A 21,750-nucleotide genomic window follows, 5' to 3' on the forward strand; every position below is an offset into this window, starting at 1 on the left:
TTTAAAAAGTTGGGTAATTCCACAGTACTATGCAAATGAAAACTGCTACAAAATATCTGGCTGTGAGATTGGAAGGTAGCAAATGTAACCCCGCTATTCAGGAAGGAGGGAGAGAGAAAACAGGGAACTAAAGGCCAGTTAGCCTGACATCAGTAGTAGGGAAAAGGCTAGAACCTATTATTAAGGACGTGATAACAGGGCACTTAGAAAATGATAATATGATTAGGCAGAGTCAACATGGTCTTATGAAAGGGAAATCGTGTTTGACAAATTTATTAAGAGTTTTTTTGAGGGTGTAACTAGCAGGGTAGATAAGGGGGAACCAGTGGATGTAGTATATTTGGATTTTCAAAAGGTATTCAATAAGGTGCCACACAAGAGGTTGTTACAAAAGATTAGGGCTCATGGAATTGGGGGTAATATATTAACATAGATTAAGGATTGGTTAACAGACAGAAAACAGAGAGTAGGAATAAACGGGTCATTTTCAGGTTGGCAGGTTTTAACTAGTGGGGTGTCGTAAGGATCAGTGCTTGGGCCTCAACTTTTTTCAATATATATCAATGACTTTGACGAGGGGACCGAGTGTAATGTAGCCAAGTTTGCCGACGATACAAAGCTAGGTGGAAAAGTAAGCTGTGAGGAGGATACAAAGGGATATAGGCAAGTTAAGTGAGTGGGCAAAAAGGTGGCAGATGGAGAATAACATGGGGAAATGTGAAATTATCCACTTTGGTAGGAAGAATAGAAAAACAGAATATTTTTTAAAAGGTGAGAGGCTAAGAAATGTTGGTATATAGAGGAATTTGGGTGTCCTTGTACATGAATCACAGAAAGTTAACAAGTACAGCAAGCAATTAGGAAGGCAAATTGTATGTTAGCCTTTATTGCAAAGCGGTTGGAGTATAAGAGTAAGGAGATCTTGCTGCAATTATATAGGGCTCTGGTGAGACCACACTGGAGTACTGTGCACAGTTTTGGTCTCCTTACCTAAAGAAGGATTTAAGGGGGTGCAACAAAGGTTCACTAGATTGATTCCTGGGATGAGAGGGTTGTCCAATGAGGAGAGGTTGAGCAAAATGGGCCTATTTTCTCTGGAGTTTAGAAGAATGAGAGGTAATCTCATTGAAACATATAAAATTCTTAGAGGGCTTGACAGGGTAGAAGCTGAGAGGCTGTTTCCCCTGGCTGGAGAGTCTAGAAATAGGGGTCAGAGTCTCAAGATAAGAGGCCAGCCATTTAAGGCTGAGATGAGGAAACATTTCTTCACTCAGAGGATTGTGAATCTTTGGAATTCTCTACCCCAAAGGGCTGTGGATGCTCAGTCTTTGAGTATATTCAAGATTGAGATTGATAGATTTTCGGACACTAAGAGAATCAAGGGATACGGGGATAGGATGGGAAAATGGAGTTGAGGGAGAAGATCAGCCATGATCTTATTGATTGGCGGAGCAGGCTCAAGGGGCCGTATGGCCTACTCCTGCTCCTATTTCTCATGTTCTTATAAAAATAGACAAAATTAAAAGCGAGCATCTCTGATATCAGCGCTCAGTAACATGTTTGTACACCGGACATGGGATCTACACAGCTACAAAAGTTTCTGTTATGCATCATTCTTTATCAAAGGACTGAGTCAAGCTGCTCTCTTGAATCAAGAAAAAGCCACAACCAGAAAAATGGCTACTTCTCACAAAAAGGATCCAAATAGTGTTGATACAGGTGGTGTCGGAAATTAACCAAAAGGAGAAGTACACATTGGCCTGCCTATGTAGTTATAAATCTCTCATTGCAACACTTACTAAAAGCCTTGCTTCCTTTGATTTTTACAATGGACATCATGAGGTGCTAGTCAAAAATAAATTTAAAAACTCAAATTTAGTTTACTGAAGTGATCCAACTTCCTCCCTCCACACTCTACCCCAAATAAAAGTTGCACAGAATTAACCAGCATTTCTCAGAATTTGGAAATTCTAGTTAAGTACAGCATTTCAATTCCTTTTCATTATTTTTGAGAGAGAATCTACATTTATTTATTTATCGATACCTATTAAAAGCAAAAGTTTTGTATATCACACTTAAGTTTCAAAAATATATATTTCCCATTGGTTTTCAAGCTTTGATATTTTGGCCCCTTCCTGAGGGCAGGAGCCAGGGTTTTACAAAAAGCCACTGAGCTGAAAAACATCCCTCAACTAGGCTCTAAATGTTCGCAGTATTTACCTATTTAGACCACTTCCTCGAAGGGAGTACCTAAGCAGCGGCCTCAGAGATAAGCTAGCCGAACAGCAGCTAAACATTTTTTTAAAATTTCATTCTCGGGGTGTGAGGGTCGCTGGCAAGGCCGGCATTTATTGCCCATCCCTAATTGCCCTTGAGAAGGTGGTGGTGAGCCGCCTTCTTGAACCGCTGCAGTCCGTGTGGTGAAGGTTCTCCCACAGTGCTGTTAGGAAGGGAGTTCCAGGATTTTGACTCAGCAACGATGAAGGAACGGCGATATATTTCCAAGTCAGGATGGTGTGTCATTTGGAGGGGAACTTGGAGGCGATTACAACCATGGAGACTAGCTGTGAACATCACCATGGGAGTTCAACTAGTTTAAAGGATTTCTAGGATATTTACAACCATCACAATTTTGGGAAGAGGAGTTTAATAAATTTGCTACACCCAATACAATTTTTTTTTTTTAAAAACAAATGTAAATGTGCCAATTTGGACTGCTCCTCTACCAGAGTAAATTCCATCATCTCCATCAGAGTAAATTCCATCAGATACAAAGTACAGTTTTTGCCTCAGTTGGTTTCGGGATATAGGAAGGGGCAGTACAGTTGACAGCTGGACATCTCAGTTGCTTTTCACGCTAAGGGATGTTAGTGCTGGAGAATAGAACACTATTCCACTTTGAAAGAAAAGCAGGAGGTACTGAAAATACACAGCCGGTTAGACAGCGTCTGAGAGAGAAAATCAGGTGAACACTGAAGGCAAGACCCTCCAATAAAACCTATGGGGTCATCCTCACTTTTGGTGCAGGTGGAAACTAGCAGTTGTGGATTGGCTGCCCGTTATACACTCCGCCTGATCTTCCTTTCTGTTGCAGTCAATTGGGCGGGGTGCAGAACGGATGTCTGATCCACTCGGCCAGTTTTCCACCCATGCTGAAAGCGAAAATTACTCATTTTGAGTTGTGACAAACGGTCACACCTGAAACCTTAACCAGTCCGTCTCCCCAAGAGTCTTTCCAGCATTTCTGCTTTTATTTCACGTTTCCAGCATTTGCTATTTTTCTTTTTATTTTTTTTAATTTTTTTTTATTCGTTCACGGGATGTGGGCGTCGCTGGCAAGGCCAGCATTTATTGCCCATCCCTAATTGCCCTCACTGCTATTCCATTCTAGGTGCCCTATCTCAACAGTGTGAATGTTCCAGTTTTGCCCAGTAGTCATCCTTAGTCTCAAGTGAGATGAGCTATTATGCCAATTAATGGCAAATAATGACCAGATTTGTTTTGCTGTGGACACATCCACTGAGATCTGAGATGAGACTGCTCAAATTGATTCTATGTAGAAGCCTTCTTGCTGGTGGAGATTGGGTTTTCATTGCATCCGTGTGGGTCCCAGGCAGTAGGCTGAGTGCCAATTCACCTCACCACCTAGTCCACAAACATAAGGGGTCAGTTGCGGATTGGCCGCCTGTTCTACACTCAGCCCGATATTCCTTGCCATGAAGTTGGGAGGGAGGAGGCTCGTGTGGAGCATAAACAAGTGTGGACCTGTTGGGCCAAATGCCTGTTTCTGTGCTGTACATTCTGTGTATTATGTCCAAAGCAGGAATCCCTAAAAATCAAATGTTATTATTTAAAGAATCTCAATCCTAAGGTTATCATTCCAAGAAAACTCTTCTTTGAAAATATTAATGTAGCTGCCAAATGAGCCCTTGAGTTTTTTTTTTAAAAGATACTGCTCAATCTACAGATTTTGTAACTAGTTTCAAATCCCCTCACCTTTCAGGTATGTAACAACAAGCCTGAATCTTACTGGTTGCAGCATGTCCAAAACACATTTTCAACAGTGCTGCATCAGAAATGTCAGATGAGCCAAGTGTTCATAAGGACAGGGGCAAGTTTAGAGCAAAGTGATGACTGTTCTCTAATTATAACCAGACCTTCTGTACTGAACAGCAAAGATGTAACAGTAAAGGTGCATCTACCATCAGCTCTAACGTAACACGTGGTTTATGGCTTCCTGATCAACACAAACAGCATGCCATAGCTTTTCTGCAATATGCGCTTCTTTAGAAAAACACTTCACACATGACTCCCAAGACAGTAATTTTGGTAACTGATATCTCTGTGGGCAGGAATTCTTCCTGTAAAACATTGGACTTCCCCCACGTGCATCCCACGTTGAGTACTCATGTTTAAGTTTTATGGAAACTTCTTGCTTGAACCATTTCCTCATGCCTGTTGAATAACGAGACAGGTTTAATTCTAGCCATCAGTCACACAAACAGCCATTTCCGGGTTGAATCAGGCTCTACCTCTTTTCATGCGCACACATGGTCGTGATCAGCAGGGTAGGTGGCTTGTCTTTTTTAAAAACTAGGATTCTCCATCTGCTTGTTCCTCACAGTTGTTCCCCTTTCTCTTGGAAAAAATAAAACAGATGGCAAACCGAGAAATCATCTTATAAACACCGAAGGCCAAAGGCTGAAAGTGGACTTTCTCTGAAAACGTTTAAGAATAACAGCTGACCAGCAACAACTGTTACGTCAAAGGAGGAACAACAACAATGTCCTCAATGGTGACCACGATCTTGATTATACCTCTGTCATTTTATTTCTAAATTTAAACAGTGACAACCTTTTCAACCAAACAAGAGAAACTTACGGGGTAGTTATTGAAGGCAATAATAAACTGCCCATTCTACAGCAGAATATGGAAGGACAGTTCATTATTGGCCTTGATTTCAATCTTTGATTATTTTCTTTAATCATATCTTTTACAGACCTACCAAGTCTCACTCATCCAGAGCAATCATGTTCCCTATGCTTTAAGATTATAAAAGGATTTGATAGGGTAGACGTAGAGAAGGTGTCTCCACTTGTGGAAGAGACCAAAACTAGGGGCCATAGGTATAAGATACTCACCAATAATTCCAATAGGGAATTCAGGAGAAACTTCTTTACCTAAAGAGTGGTTAGAATGTAGAACTCTCTACCACAAGGAGTAGTTGAGGCAAATAGCATCAATGTATTTAAGGGGAAGCTAGATAAGCACATGAGGGAGAAAGGAATAGAAGGATATGCTGACAAGGTTAGATGAACAGGGGTGGGAAGAGACTTGTGTGCAGCATAAACGCTACTGTAGACCAGTTGGGGCGAATGGCATATTTATGTGCTTAACAATCTATATAAAAAATTAATGCATTTTGATGTATCTCACTCTGAAAAATGTACACAGCTTCGTGTTTAAATCGGTTTATGATTGAAGATGAATCTCAGTCCTAAAATTTCCCTAATGCTGGTAGCTTTACATATACCAGCACCTCAAACATAACATTTGGAGTTTATGGCTTCCTCATTAATACAGCAACAACATACAAACGGCCTTTCTCAACATACACTTATGATGGCTCCCAAAAGCATTGTAATAGAGAGGGTCAACTGTATATTTTAAATAGATTGATAGAGAGTTTAAAAAATGGTTTAGCCCTGGATGCTCAGTGGCTTAACTGCACCACCAGTATGGTACTCAGCCATACAGACCAGAAAGATTCGAGGTTTTACTACTACTCTGTATTGAGTTAGCTGATCTCAGCCAGAGAAGCAGCTGAGGTGCTACAATTTACATCAGCATCCTTGGGTTGGGGGTGGGGGAGAATAAAACTGAGCTTCAGTTCTTGGTCACTATTAATTGACCCTTGCTGGAAAATGTGTGCTGCTGTAGAAATTGATAGAGGATGTGATTGGGCTTGGCAGTGATGCCTCATGTTGTCGAACAACCCATTGACGCTCACTGGCTAGGTTCACACATGAAGGATGGTCACATGGAACTGGATGTCAGCACCTTCAGAAAAGGTGAGGGGAAAATGGGGGAATTTTGTTCTAGCAATCAGGATTAATTGAAATATCCTTCAAAAACCAAATAGTAAAAGCTAGCTTTTTAACACACACTGGAGCTGTGGATCAGTAGTTCATTCCACTCAGCTCACTCTGGCATCAGATTGTACACAATCAACCACTCAAATTTAATTTCCCATTCTTTACTCCTGCTTTTTAACAGCCTGGGATGTGCGTTTTTTTTTAAAAGCGACCTGCTATTGTTTATTCTTTACACAAAAAAAATCAAGACATAAACTCGGGATTGGATACTTAATCCAGTAGGAATAGAAAGACTGACTAAAGAATGGGGGGGGGGGAAAAAGTATTTTAGGAGCATTGGGAGAATCTCCACAATCTGAGTGATAAACACTCATCCTTATTTTCCATTACCTCAGAAAATTTTGCTTCATCTGCTGATTTGTATCCATTGTTAATCCTTTTTGGCATGGCTGGGCCCAAAACAGCCACAATTTTCATTATTTTTAACTTTTTCCCTTGACAGCCTGCCACTTGAAAGGAATAATCGGGTTAAAATAATAAAAATAAAAGACTTGATTTGATTGATTTCTAGCAATTAGTTATTTTTTGAGGGGGGGGGGGGGAAATCACAGTTTATTGTAAACCCAATTTTCTTCCATTTTCATTTTACAAAATTCTCTTGTCCAATGTCATGACCTGACATGGAAATGAAATGGTGCTGTGTTCACCCTGTTACTCATTAACTAACTGGCTACAATTAAGATAGCCTTAGTTCTTTACAATTTCCAATCAGTTGTCTGTACAGTTCAGTATAAACTGTTCTGAAAGTGAAACCAACAGCACAGTACAGTTCATTTCACACCGTCAAAAGTTTTCTGTGCATCAGAATGGAACATGCAGATTTCAATAATATTTATACAAGAAATGTTTCACAGATGACAGGGGATAATCTTCAGCCCTTATGTTATACTTCAGCTGTGAATTCAAATCAGTTTGGAACTTACAGCTGCTCGGGATTGCAATGTACGTCTGAAAGGTGAGAATTTATTTGCGGATGTTAGTTCTGACTAAAACACTCAAGCTCCTGATCTGAATTTAAATCCAGTTCCAATGTACATTCCTGTTTAGACTACACAACTGAGATTGGTACTAAACACAACCCAGTGATACACTGTCATTTGCCCAGGTTCAATTCATCTGTTAAGTCATTTTAAAGTACCAGCACATGTTAGAGCGCCATGGTGGTGCAGCTCTACTGAGCAGAGGGAATTGGGCTCATGCCTGTGATTTTCCACTCAGCGTAACCTAACTACAGCCATGTATCTGCGAGGAGCGGGGTGGATACAGAGCACGTCCTGATCAGGAGGAAGGGAAATTTGGAAAGCGCGGGTGGATTTTAGCTTTTAGGCTGCCAACTGGCGGAACGCACCGGCCGCTTGCCTGTCCCAGCACCAAAGAGGCCGGAGCCATTGAGGCCCGGGGCTCAGTCAAATGGGGCTGGCAAGCTGCAGATACCAAACAGCTGTCCCAATGCAGCCTGCTGGTTTTAGTCCTAAGGAATTTCAGCCGGTCCTGGGGGGAACACTAGGTCGTTAATGGCCCACAGTACTTCTGTGGAGCCAGGAGGAGCATTCCTGCTCCCTCTGTCTCCATAAAAATGTAACATTGAAAAAACGTTGGTCATTTTTGGGACAGTCAACAGTGGTTTCTTTAAGGCATGCTCAACTACGTCATAGGTCACCGATTTGCACAATCAAGAGGCCTCCCGTCTTATATATGCGGGCACTCCGGTCACCCAAGGGAAGCCCTTTTCAAAATAGCAGTGGCCAGAGCATCAGCGTAAACGGACGATAAGTCTATGACGCCATTTTGAGGCCATATTAACGCCAATTTTGGCCAGTTAAAAATAGGCCTGTGTATGTCTGGATCGCTCTCGGGCAAATCCCACCAACAAGTTTCAGAGCGTCATTGCAAGACGCTTGGTGGCAGGGTGCCTACTGCCCTCTTTGCTGGGTTTTTGAGAGAGAGGAGCGAAGAAAATAACTCAAAAGAAAATGAAATCTAAATGTCCACATTTATCTCCAGTTTGAAATATTCTTTGTTAAAATCTGATATTAAAAAAAACATGCAGCTATAGAGAGATGGTATACTTGTTGGATTTAATGCTCCCTTTTTCAAGATGTTTCTGTAAAACTTTGCACCCATTAAATTGCATTTCTGGGTCTGGTGCTAAAGTGCATCTGAAACTCATATTAGTGAGTGCAAACAACAATTTAACAATATGCCATTTATAACTTCTAGCTAGTTTCTCCATGCCACTTTTACCCTCCATAAACCACCGGGTACTTTATGATCATGTCATGGTGCATATACACCCCAAGCTTCAATGGTAAATTATTTCATCCTCAGCTGACATTTAGGTATTTGCTTCTGTACTCATCTTTTTTGGTAAGAGCTTTAAATTAGAGTAAACAGTGAACCCTGAATCAACAGCGGACAAGGTTTGAGAGAAGATCTTGTACATGCATACATAATTGTGAAGAGGCAACAAAAATAGATACGCAGATATTTGCGAGAATGACCAATAAAGATGATCCAACCTTGGAAGCTTCACTTACAAAGAGTCACTATCTGGAACTAGTATTGGGTCAGCACTTTGAGAATTACAATGCTACTGTTGTGCTGAACAAACAGATCCCTTGGAGCTAACACTACAAATATAACAACTGGTCACTTCCAATAACAATTTGCATTTATATAGCAGCTTTAACGTAAAGTTTCAAGGCACTTCACAAGAGCATAAGCAGGCAAAAATTGACACCGAGCCAAAAGAGGAGACGTTAGGACGGGTGACCAAAAGCTTGGTCAATGAGGTACGTTTTAAGGAGCATCTTAAGGGAGGGGTGGGGCGGGGTGGAGAGCAAAGTGAAGTGACTTAGGGATGGAATTCCAGAGCTTGGGGCCTAGACAGCTGAAAACACGCCACCAATGGTGGAATGAAGGAAGTGGGGGAAGCACAAATGGCCAGAGTTGGAGAAACACAGAGTTCTCAGAGGGTTGTCGGAGGTTATAGAGATAGGGAGAGGTAAGGCCATGGGGAGATTTGAACAAGAGGATGAGAATTTTAACAATCGAGGTGTTGGTGGACTGGGAGCCAATGTAGGTCAGCGAGCACAGAGGTGATGGGTGAATGAGACTTAGAGCAAGATAGGATTTGGACAGCACAGTTTTGGATGAGCTTAAGTTTATGGAGGGTGGAAGAGGGGAGGCTAGACAGGAGATCACTGGAATAGTCGAGTCTGGAGGTAACAAAAGCATGGATAAGGGTTTCAGCAGCAAATGGGTTGAGCAGGGGCAAAGATAGGCGATATTACGGAGGTGGATGTAGGCAGTCTTTGTGATGGAGAGGATGTGGGGTCAAAAGCTCAGCTCAGGATCAAATAGGACGCTGAGGTTGTGAACAGTCTGGTTCAGCCTGAGACAGGGATGGGGATGGAATTGGTGGCGAGGGAACGGAGTTTGTGGCGGGGTCCAAAGACGATTGCTTTGGTCTTCCCAATGTTTAATTGGAGGAAATTTTCAGTTCATCTAGGACTGGATGTTGGACAAGCCGCCTGACAACACAGAGGCAATAGAGGGGTCGAGAGAGGTGGTGGTGAGATAGAGCTGGATGCTTACCCCAGCATAAATCAGTCTTTCAGAACAGAAATCGGGGGAGAAATTATGAAAACCAATATATATGTGCACGTGGATCATTTTCAGTTCCTCAAACTGCATACTAATTTTCAAACAATTCAACCTTACTGGCCAGCTGCTCATAAGTGAATTGTGGCCATAACTGAATACACCCCACGGCACTGCCTTCTGAGGCAGTCAATGGACATACCTCTGAATTTTGGCAAAGCTTGTTTTAGTGACAGTGTGTGCTGTTCGTTGTTGTATACCAGCTATCTGACTCTAGGTGGGGCGAACAACAACTTGCATTTATATAGCGCCTTTAATGTAGTAAAACGTTCCAAGGCGCTTCACAGGAGCGATTATCAAACCGAGCCACATAAGGAGATATTAGGACACGTGACCAAAGGCTTGGTCAAAGAAGTAGGTTTTAAGGAGCGTCTTAAAGGAGGAGAGAGGGGTAGAGAGGCAGAGGGATTTAGGGAGGGAATTCCAGAGCTTAGAGCCTATGCAGCTGAAGGCATGGCTGCCAGTAGTGGAGCGATTAAAATCGGGGATGCAAGAATTGGTGGAGCGCAGAGATCTCGGAGGGTTGTAGGGCTGGAGGAGGTGACAGAGATAGGGAGGGGTGAGGTCATGGAGGGATTTGAAAACAAGAATGAGAATTTTAAAATTAGCAACTATCTATAGCTGACTAAATGCACAGTTTATAGACAATACCTCAAATGGAGCAAATTATGTACTCACTGCATCTTCAGCAAGTCAAATTGCTCCAGAGTTGGGCCCTTTCTTGGAATACAGTCTACAACACCTAGATGAAGGACATCCCTGGCCCCAAAGCTGACAAATGCTCCCGAGAAACTGCAGAGTTTTCACACCGAGAAGCTACACCTTCTTGCCCGAGTGCCTACAAAGTGTTGCCAATCCTCTCGGTAGTCCCCCATGATATTCTTGCTAAGGTCGAGAAAATTTGCTTGCCGAGAGTGATTTTTACCCCTCCCTGTAAGCACGCTGGCCCAGATCTGCTGCAAGCCCCATTCTAGTGTTTAAGTTGATTTTTTCAGCGCTGTATGTGATTGATTGCTGTCTGGCCATAGACTTTATTTGTGTACAAACATACAAATTAAGAGCAGGAGTAGGCCATTCGGCCCCTCAAGCCTATTCTGCCATTTGATAAGATCATGGCTGATCTGATTGTGACCTCAACCCTACTTTCCCGTCTACCTACTATAACCTTTGACTCTCTTGTTAATCAGGAATCTATCTAACTCAGCCTTAAAAATATTCAATGACCCTGCCTCCACCGCTCTCTGGGGAAGGGAGTTCCACAGATTCACAACCCTCAGAGAAAAAAATTCTCCTCATCTCAGTCTTAAATGGGAGACCCCTTATTTTTAAACTGTGGCCCCAAGTTCTAGTCTCTCCCACAAGGGGAAACATCCCCTCAGCATCGACCCCTTCAAATCCTCTCAGGATCTTATATGTTTCAATCAGATCACCTCACTTTCTTCGAAACTCCAGTGCATACAGGCCCAACTTGTCCAACCTTTCCTCATAAGATAACCCCCTCATCCCAGGAATCAGTCGAGTGAACCTTCTCTGAACCGCCTCCAAAGCAATTATGTCCTTTCTTCAATAAAGGAGACCAAACAGTATTCTAGATGTGGTCTCACCAATGCCCTGTACAACTGTAGCAAAACATCTCTACTTTTATATTCCATTCCCCTTGCAATAAATGACAACATTCCATTTGCCTTCCTAATCACTTGCTGTACCTGCATACTAACTTTTTGTGATTCATGTACTAGGACACCCAGATCCCTCTGTACCTCAGAGTTCTGCAGTCTCTCTCCATTTAAATAATATACTGCTTTTCTATTCCTCCTGCCAAAGTGGACAAGTTCACATTTTCCCACATCATACTCCATCTGCCAAATTTTTGCCCACTCACTTAACCTATCTATATCCCTTTGCAGACTCCTTATGTCCTCTTCACAACTTACTTTCCTACCTACCTTTGTGTCATCAGCAAATTTAGCAACCATACATTCGGTCCCTTCATCCAACTCATTGATATAGATTGTAAATAGTTGAGGCCCCAGCACTGCTACCTGTGGCACTCCACTCGTTACATCTTGCCAACCTGAAAATGACCCATTTATGCCTACACTCTGTTTCCTGCTGGCTAACCAATCCTTTATCCATGCTAATATGTTACCCGTACACCATGAGTTCTTATTTTGTGTAGTAGCCTTCGTTGTGGCAGCTTGTCAAATGTCTTCTGGAAATCCAAGTACACCACATCCACAGGATCCCCTTTATCCACGTTGCTTGTTACTTCCTCAAAGAACTCTAATAAATTATGATGTGGAGATGCCGGTGATGGACTGGGGTGGACAAATGTAAGGAGTCTTACAACACCAGGTTATAGTCCATACAGTGGACTATAACCTGGTGTTGTAAGACTCCTTACACTAATAAATTAGTCAAACACGATTTCCCTTTCACAAAGCCGTGTTGACTCTGTTTGATTGCATTGAGATTTTCTAAGTGCCCTGCTATAACCTCCTTAATAATAGATTCTAGCATTTTCCCTATGACAGATGTTAAGCTAACTGCCCTGTAGTTTCCTGCTTTCTGTCTCCCTCCTTTCTTGAATAGAGGAGTTACATTCACTATTTTCCAATCTGATGGGACCTTTCCAGAATCTAGGGAATTTTGGAAAATTAATACCAATGCATCTACTATCTCTGCAACCCCTTCTTTTAAGATCCTAGAATGAAGTCCATCAGGACCTGGAGACTTGGGGTAATGCATGTATTTTTGATGCATCATTTTGGTCAGATTCCATCATCATGTTATTGTTCTCTTACTGCTATTGGGCCTTTAGTGTCAATTTCATTGTTATACTTGGAATTCTGTGTTTTTGTACAAGAAACAAATTCTTAAATAAAACATTTGAAAACTCACATCCCAAGTCAATCAGCGAGCGACATTTGGAAGCACACGAGCAACAGAGCTTAATAACCATTTACTGCCACATTCGTTTCGAAAGTCAAGAGGCTGAACTTAAAAATGACTTGTAAGATGGGGAACAGACGTATGTATGTACATATTAGGAACATGCTTTAAGACCAACTTTTAACAATGAGATAGTAGACATTTAAATCATCCCAATGAGATAATAGAGGTCTAGATGATCCCTAGTGTAAACAGGGAATCACTGTCTGTGTAAGCTAACAGGGATAGCAGCAGATATAGGAAAGGAAACTGAAGTTGAGGGGGATGGGAGCGAGATATATGGTGGGGATAATAAAGCAGGTGTAGTGATAATAGGAAGCAGTGACCGGAAAATCGGAGCTTATCTCTGTCACCAGAGTGCTCTGAGCTACTGTGGAATTAGGGAATGGGTCACCTGTTAATTACTGGGCAATAAATCACTGGAGAGAAAGGAGTTCAGGACTCCTTCTAACACACTCACAATCATCAGCAACTAAAACATCAAATCCGCTCTATTTACATCAGTCTTGAGATTTACAACAAACCAAATGTTTCTTTAAAATTAGGCTGGTGAAAACAATTGAATTAGAAAATTGGATAAATCACCTTGTATCTGACGAAGAATAAAACATGTTGTACCAAAGATATGTGACCTGAAATCAACAAATGAGGAAATGTGCATTTCTCTTCTGTAGTTAACGGTCCTGCACATCAAGAAGTCACAGCATCCCACCCCAAGACTGAGGGGTGGAGTGCAAATGCGAGCCCCGAGAATTGGGGTCTGAGCTCCGGGGAAGTCAGGCTCGACCCAAACGCTACAAATCTGCAGCACCATCTCACACCCGCGTCTGTTTCGTGCTCTGAAACCCGGGCTGATCCCAGGCCCACAGATCTCGGGAAGGATGCCTGCCTGCTTAGCCAGCCAGCCAGACACCCCCCTCGTTCATCTGCAACATCAGCCCTTCATGCATTCAATTCATCAGCTTCAAATACCACCCTACAGGATCAAAAGCAGAAATACTTAGTCCAGTTTAGGAAGCAGCATTTCAGAATGAATGCAAATACCTCCATCAGACCCCAAACTCACACACACAAAAAAAAATCTGGTGAATAAGAAACATGTAAATCTGAAGAAAGACTCTTAATGTCTACACTGGCAACATGCAAATATTCCTTTACGCGAAATGCCAATTAAAATGTTGATTCTTGGTAATGTCACCATAATGGACACCAGAAATCAGATCACCCATTCATTCTAAAGGAAAGGGGGGGGGGGGGAAGCAGCACATTTCCATTGCTGGGAATGTCAAGCCGCCTTTTTGCAGGAGACGTGGGATTTGGAAGTGAATGAATGCTCCGCAGACCCGCTCCCCCCACATCACTCACCCAATTAAAGCAACGCCGACAATTTGCAACAAATTTTTTTTTTAAAAGCCGCTGGAAAGAAGAGGTCGGAAAAATAAAGCGAAGCTCACACACCTCAGCCTGCGGGCTTTTTGCTCTTTGCTCCTGTTCTGGTCTCTGGTCTCTGGACGTTGCTGAAATCCGTGCGGTTTATGCCCTCTCGCTTCTGTCAGCTCCAACCACACAGTGCTTCTCCTCCCAGTATCGCTCTCTCTCTCTCTCTATTTCCCCTCTCAGAGTTAAATCATTGCTCTAAAGAGGAAGATGGCGACTCGGGGCTGACTGTAGAAAAGATTGGGAAAAAGCTCCGCTGCTTTGAAAGAAAACCGAAACGGCGAATAATGAGAAAGAAAGGAGGAGACTGAGAGTCCCTCCTCCCTGAGAGAGAGACAGAGAGAGAGGGAGGGAGGGAGGGAGAGCAGCGCCTTTACTGGTCTCACTTGGGACAGCACCACCACAGGGTGTTTTAAAACCTTCACCTGCTCACTTTTACCAGTGCCAAACACAGTAAATCGAGGGATGAGAGATAGCATCTTAGGATGAGGGGGGCGGGACCTAAGACTCCAGAAGAGCCAATGTGAATGGTTGCCTTCCAATACCAGGTAGCCCTACAACCCTTCCAGATCACTGCGCTCCTCCAATTCCGGCCTCTTGCGCATCCCTGATCTCTTTGGTCCTACCATTGGCGGCCGTGCCTTCAGCTGCCTAGGCCCTAAGTTCTGGAATTCCCTCCCTAAACCTCTCTACCTCTCTCACCTCCTTTAAGATGCTCCTTAAAACCTACCTTTGTCCTAATATCTCTTTATGTGGCTCGGTGCCAAATTTTGTCTGATAATTGCTCCTGTGAAGTGCCTTGGGATGTCTTTACTACATTAAAGGCGCTATATAAATGCAAGTTGTTGTTGTTGTTGTGGCTAAGTCCAAAACCAGACTGGCTGAATGCCTGCTGCAGACTCGCTTTTCATTCCTCGGAGGCTGCTAGGAATGATGTCGAAATGAGGCGAAGCCTCTGAATTTCAAATCTTCAGCAGCCAGTGCCAGGTTGCGCCACAATGGTATGGCACGAGGCCGGGAGAAACTTTGTTATTATAACCTGGACAATAAAATGACCCCAAGGTGGGTTTAGGACTACAGTCGCTGCAATTCCACCTGAGTATGTGTGTGTGGGGGGGGGGGGGGGGGAGACGAACATCTTTTAAAAGTCAAACTTCGGGTGTCCAGTTCACATGGTACAAATTTTCCATTCAAAAACCAGATTGTCCCGTCTGAAACTGAAAGGTCAGCAACCCGATAATGAACCAATTACATATACCTGTTATCTAAAATTTGGAATTAGCTGTGGGCATTATTTAGCCTTATTGGTGATGGAAATATTGTCTACTGAGTAACAGTTTTCTCTGAATAAAATATTTGTCATCAGAGCCTTTACAACATGGATAGCATATATTTACACCTGTATATAGAGCAAATGCTAATGTTTTCCTTTGTTTTGCCTTTGATGGTCTCAGTTGGGACAGCACAACAGGGTATTTTTAAACTTTTGCTTGCTCACTTTTACCAGTTGCAATGTACAGTTACATCACTTCAATTCAAACAGCTCTGTGCCAATATTGCCTATTAGATGTTATTATTTGTAGATTGGAGAATGGAGGAAGAAAATAAACTTAAACTAGAGATTGTATAGCACTTTGGGCTTGCATACATAATGTCATTTCATGTTAATGTATTGTCCTTTCATCTTTGGGACCTGGATGAATGTCTTATTTCCCTGCCTGCTAACAGCACCTTACGTGAAATGAGTTTGGACAGTTCTATAAATCTCAGGTTTTGAGGACTTCCAAGAATGGCCAGCATGGCATCCACAGAAATCAGAAAATGTATCAGGACAGAAAGGAGTGAAGGACTGACGAGAGGGAGAAAGCCATGTTTTATCTCAATGCAGGAAATTTTGTTTTATTATTTTTAACATCTCAAATGTTAAGAATTTTTTTGTAGATACAGCTTTAGAAAATATGGATTTATCTGAGCGGATCCAATTTTTCCAATGCTGCACAAGCAAAGTGCATTAAACTCAAAATATGGCCATTTTTGCTATCAGGCCTATTTTCAATAGTACCAGTCAGCAGTGTATATATGTAACACAGCATCAATCTCAAAACATGACCCTTCGCAACTGACCTGATTCGCTCAACATTATGTATTATGGTTGACCCAATATTTTTTCCCCTAAGCATCAATACCACATTGACCTTTTCACTTCATATTGCAATATGTAAACTTGACAGCGTAGGGCTTGGTTGAAAATTATGAGATTTGATACATATGCAGTTTCAATGCCATTTCTAAATGAATGTGGTTCAGAACACAAAACTGCCCGCAGATTGAATCTAAATTGACAATCTCACTCAGAGCTGCCACAAGCAAGGCAGGAGTCGGAAATGGAAATACCTTGCTGCTACAGAAGGGGTACTCTTCTGATATTATGGATCCAAAAATGAAAAATCAGAATATTTTCTACATGGCAAGTGATTAGGGATTGAGGTGTCCATGTACAGAAATTACTAAAAGCTAGTGCACAGGTACAAAAAGTAATCAAAAAGGCTGATTGAATGTTGGCCTTTATTTCAAGGGAGTTGGAATTCAAAAGTGAGGAAGTGATGCTTCAGCTGTACAGAGCCTTGGTCAGACTCCATCTTGAGTACTATGTTCAGTTTTGAGTACTCAACCTCAGGAAAGATATACCTGCCTTGTAAGAGGTACAGCATAGATTCACTAGAATGATACCGGGGCTTAATGGGCTGAATTATGAGGATAGGTTGCATAAACTGGCTTGTATTCCCTTGAGTTTAGAAGGTTGAGGGGTGATCTAATTGAAGTGTTTAAAATGATAAAGGGATTTGATAGGGTAGATACTGATGGGGGAATCCAGAACAAGGGGGCACAATCATCAAATTAGAGCTAAGCCATTTAGGAATCAAATTAGGAAGCACTTTTTCACACAAAGGGTATGGAACTCTCTCCCCAAAAGGCTACGGATGCTGGGTCAATTGAAATTTTCAAGACTGAGATCGATAGATTTTTGTTAGGTAAGGGTATTAAGGGATATGGATCAAAGGTGGGTAAATGAAGTTCAGGTATTGATCAGCCATGATCCAATTGAATGGAGGATCAGGCTCGAGGGGCTGAATGGCCGACTCCTGTTCCTTTATTCCCATATACATCGTTGGAGCAGAGTAGCAGGAGCTTTATTCTGTATCTAATTATAATATACATGACCAGAGATTATTTCGTATTAACCCTGAGGAATTGGAAAAATGTTTCATTCCCTAACATTGACATCTCATAACATGACAATCACAAAAAATTCAAAAAGGACAAACCAGAAATGCAAACACAAATTCACACAAGTATAAATCTCTGGCAAAAAGTGTTTCTATAAGGCGGAAAATTACTTTAAAAAGGACAAATGTGGATAGGAAGTGTCTCTGACAGAACCACAACTTGTCCCTTTACTCCTCATGTGTAGCAAGACAACTCAAAGTGCTTTATAATAAGGAGTAAAAGGCTATGATGGACAGCGAGTAGGGAAAAATGGAGAGGCTATGATGATGCACCAAAAGCATAGTTAAAGAAGAGGATTTTGAGAAAGTGGGGGCGGGGAGGAGGTGGCAAGGTGGAAGGAACTGGTTAAAGAGTTCCAGAGGGCAGGACCACAATGGCTGAATAAACAGCTCCAAATGGTGGGGTAGATGGAGCAAGAGATGAAATGGAGTTTGAAATTGGAAGAGTGATGGGTGTGAGTGGGGACATAAGGCAGGAGAAGATCAATAAAGTATGATGGGGTGAGGCCATAGAGAGATTTGAAAACAACAAAAGTTTTGGCAGCAGAAGGGGGAAGATAGGGACAATGTTGTAGAGGTGGAAGAAAACAATGTTGATAATAGAGCAGAATTGAGGAAAGAAGCTGAGCTCAGGTTTAAGCAGGACATCACGGCTCCATGCGGGTAAAATTAATATTTGCCAGTAATGCAAAACATGCTCTTGGCGGTTCAGCAGCCAGTTTTACATGGTGCCCGATCTTCTTGTGTATTGAAGTCAAGGAAGGTAGGTGTAAGAAATGGAAATGTCGTACTGTGCAGCAGGGATACTCTTCTGATATTTTGGATCCAAAAATGACAAATCGTAATATTTTCTAAATGGTGAGAGATTAAGAACTGTGGAGAAGCAAAGGAATTTGGGTATCCATGTACACAAATCATTAAAGCCTCCTTACACTCGCCCCCGACTTCACCCTCATCCTCACCTCAGACACAAAGCGCTTATGAACTTTTTTGTGTCCAAAAGCGAGGCCACCTGCAGAGCGACAACTGTCTCCGCTGACTGCCCCAACCTCCCACCAACTCCTCAAAATTCCCACCATCCCCATTTTCCCTTTTCGTAACCATACCTCAGCTTTCTTGTTCGCTGCCATTTCTCTCCAAAGAAGCAGTTTGTGATGGAAGAAAGGAGTTTGGACTTGTTTCAGATCACAAGGGTCAACTGATAGTTAGGAAGCGGTTAGACCAGGGAGAGGAAACTACAGTACACTTTGACCTGGTCCAGCTAGAGCTGAATGCACACAGCCAGGCCAGATAAACAACCAATGTGTTCAAGTTTATGGTCTGCAGATTTGAGGCTGCTGAGGTGGCTATTATATCGGGGGAGTGTTGCCATATGGGATCTGAGGGGACAAGGGCAAAGGAGTTGGAGGTAAGACAGAAAAGGAAGAATTGTGTACCTTGAGATTCTAAGTGAATAGAAATGTATTCCTTCGTTAGTAATATAACTTTAGATCCTGCTTCCTACATAAAATTATTTTAGTAAAGGCTTTTCTGAGATTTCCAACTATTTATCCCAGCCAGATTTATTGACCATATACTGTCTTCCTTTCATTGAAACTTGTTAATTGTAATGCCAAGGATCCTGGGGTAAAGTTGCTACAACAGAATTGTTAAGAGAATACGACTTGTCGCTGCTTTCAGGGAATTTTTCTTTAGTTTTTTCTAGTAGATTCCACAGTCTTACATGATGAATTTCAGTATTCCAAATTGGAATCATCATGTTGAACAATAACACCATTTAACTTTGCCTAGACAGTGGTGTCTACAAATAAATTAGTGGCATTCTGAATGTAACTATACGGTCTTATAAATTGAACAAATAAACTGTTGTCCTCAATCTTTGTTTGGATACTTAATGTAAGCATGAATTTAGTAAGTGCGAGCAATCCGATATATTTGGACTTTATAAATAGAGTCCAAGACCAGAACTCTGCAAATCCTCAACCATAATTTAAATTTTGAATAGGCTGTGCAATAGTAGAAACATTGTCATTATACTATTGAGGACTCAGGCACTTATCAAAACTAGGACAGGGAAGTGGAGATGTACAACAATTTTCTCAGACTATACATTAACACCAGAAATCAAAGGGATGCATCTTGTATAATAGAAATTGTTGTTTGTAAACACCACAGAATATGCAACTGCATAAAAAAGGCAGATTTTCTCTCGTACTGGTATTATAACACACTGCTCAAGCTACTGGAAGACATATCTCTTCCACCTTCAGTGCGATACGTACCAGTCATTGCTTTAAAATGGCCTTAAATGCTATCAGTAACTGCCTATCTAAAATTGATTGATTAGTATTTGACCTTGCAAGAAACTAATTGACCAGGTAGTGACATTCCATTTTAATAAGTTTAAAATGAATATATAAATGAACATTAAATCAAACAATTTATAAAAACAACAATGTCCCAAGGATGAAATCTTGTTCATGACAGGATTCCAATTTACCCTAAATTGATCACAGTCTTTTCTATTGATTACATTCTGGTGAGTCCATATGTTTCTCAAAGGTGCTTTCCATGTTTATGTTCTGAGCCAATTAGCCTGACTTTGTGCCATTTTAGCTGTTGCCGTTTCTGCATCACATGCTTAGCCAAAGCTGATTTATACCTTTCATGACTATGTATGTTGTAATGGTTCTTTTAGTTGAAATTGCAATGTTCAACTCTTCTGCCCCGCATGAAGCTTTGAAAGCCTGATGATCTAGGAGAAATGACTGAGGGAGCTAAGGAGTTTCAGAGTTTTGAGATTTTTTTAATATTTCAAAATATACTTCATTTCATAAAATTTAAAGATACCACAATTCCAAGGTGATACAATTCAAAACAATACAACACGGATCATACAGAATATGGTTCCAATATTACAATTTAAACACAATACATATCTTATTATACATGCTGTACAATACAAGATGGGATGGCTTTACATGGTGGCCTTTCCCCACAGGGCCTTAGTGTAGGTCGCACCTCATTTCAGTGTGTCCCACAACACGTACTCCTGGATCTTGGAGTGTGCCAGTCGGCAACACTCGTTCGTGAACAGTTCCTTTAGCTGGAAGACCAGCAGGTTTCGGGCAGACCAAAGGGCCTCCTTCACCAAGGTGATGGTCTTCCAGCCGCAGTTGATATCTGTCTCGTTATGGGTCCCGGGGAAATGCCCATAGAGCACAGCGTCCTGCATTACCGAACTGTTGGGGATGAACTTGGACAGATACCAACACATCTCTCTCCACATCCTCTGTGTGAAAGGGCAGTCCATCAAGAGATGGATGACAGTCTCCTCCCCGCTGCAACCTTGAGGGCAGCTCACGCTGGCGCTGCGATTCTATGCGTGTTGGGAGGGCCCTTCTCACCACCATCCAGGCTACATCCTGGTGCCTGTTGGTCAGTTCCAGTGACAAGACATTCTGCCAAATGGCATTGACCATCTGGTCGGGGAACTGCCCATTCGGATCCACCCTCTCCTTTTCTTGTAGGACTCTCAGAACGTTCCATGTCGACCACTGCCTGACGGCCTTGTGGTCGAAGGAGTTCCTCCTCAGGAACTAGATCCTGGGTAAGAACAAGCTGGAGTTTGAAACAATGTAATGAGTTTTGATTTCAACACAGTGAAGATACAGGGAAAAGAAAGGACATGTAGGACAGTGTGGGTGAGAAATTCAACTTACGGCCTGAAAAACAGGCAGCCGGAAGTTGAAAATCAGGGGGGTACCTCGACCACCCTTTGACGCATAAGGCCTGTCTGATGCAATATGCTGCAGGACTGTAAATTGGTGAGCTACCTAGCCACCTGAAATATGCTTAATATGTTGCTTAAATATGAAAATAGGGGTCCTAAACAAAGCTCTCCTGGCCGGCCTCCCACGTTTCACCCTCCGGAAACTTGAGCTCATCCAAAACCCTGCTGCCTGTATCCTAACTTGCACTAAATCCCGTTCACCCATCATCCCTGTGCTCACTGACCTACATTGGCTCCGGTCAGGCAATGTCTTGAATCCCTCCATGGTCTCACCCCTCTGAGATCTCTGCGCTCCTCCAATTCTGGCCTCTTGTGTATCCCCGATTCTTATCGCCTTACCAATGGCGGTCGTGCCTTCAGCTGCCTAGGCTCTAAGCTCAGGAATTCACTCCCTAAACCTCTCTACCTCTCTATGTCTCTCCCTCCTCCTTTAAGACGCTCCTCTTTGACCAAGCTTTTGGTC

General features: G+C 42.2%; 1 protein-coding gene and 1 long non-coding RNA gene across 2 annotated transcripts in view; one reads left to right on the forward strand and one right to left on the reverse strand.

Moving 5' to 3' along the window:
* The window catches only part of cdc42se2 (CDC42 small effector 2), a 148,727-nt gene extending 134,192 nt beyond the window's left edge, over window positions 1-14,535 (reverse strand). Inside the window, exon 1 of the mRNA XM_067983249.1 lies at window positions 14,229-14,535. The gene's annotated coding sequence lies outside the window, so the exon portion shown is untranslated. The remainder of the gene's footprint in view (window positions 1-14,228) is intronic.
* The window catches only part of LOC137321071 (uncharacterized), a 70,931-nt gene continuing 56,150 nt past the window's right edge, over window positions 6,970-21,750 (forward strand). The window contains exon 1 of the long non-coding RNA XR_010962706.1: window positions 6,970-7,110. This is a non-coding gene — a long non-coding RNA (uncharacterized lncRNA). The remainder of the gene's footprint in view (window positions 7,111-21,750) is intronic.

The sequence above is a fragment of the Heptranchias perlo genome, chromosome 4, assembly GCF_035084215.1.
Source record: "Heptranchias perlo isolate sHepPer1 chromosome 4, sHepPer1.hap1, whole genome shotgun sequence".
Classification (NCBI taxonomy): Eukaryota; Metazoa; Chordata; class Chondrichthyes; order Hexanchiformes; family Hexanchidae; genus Heptranchias; species Heptranchias perlo.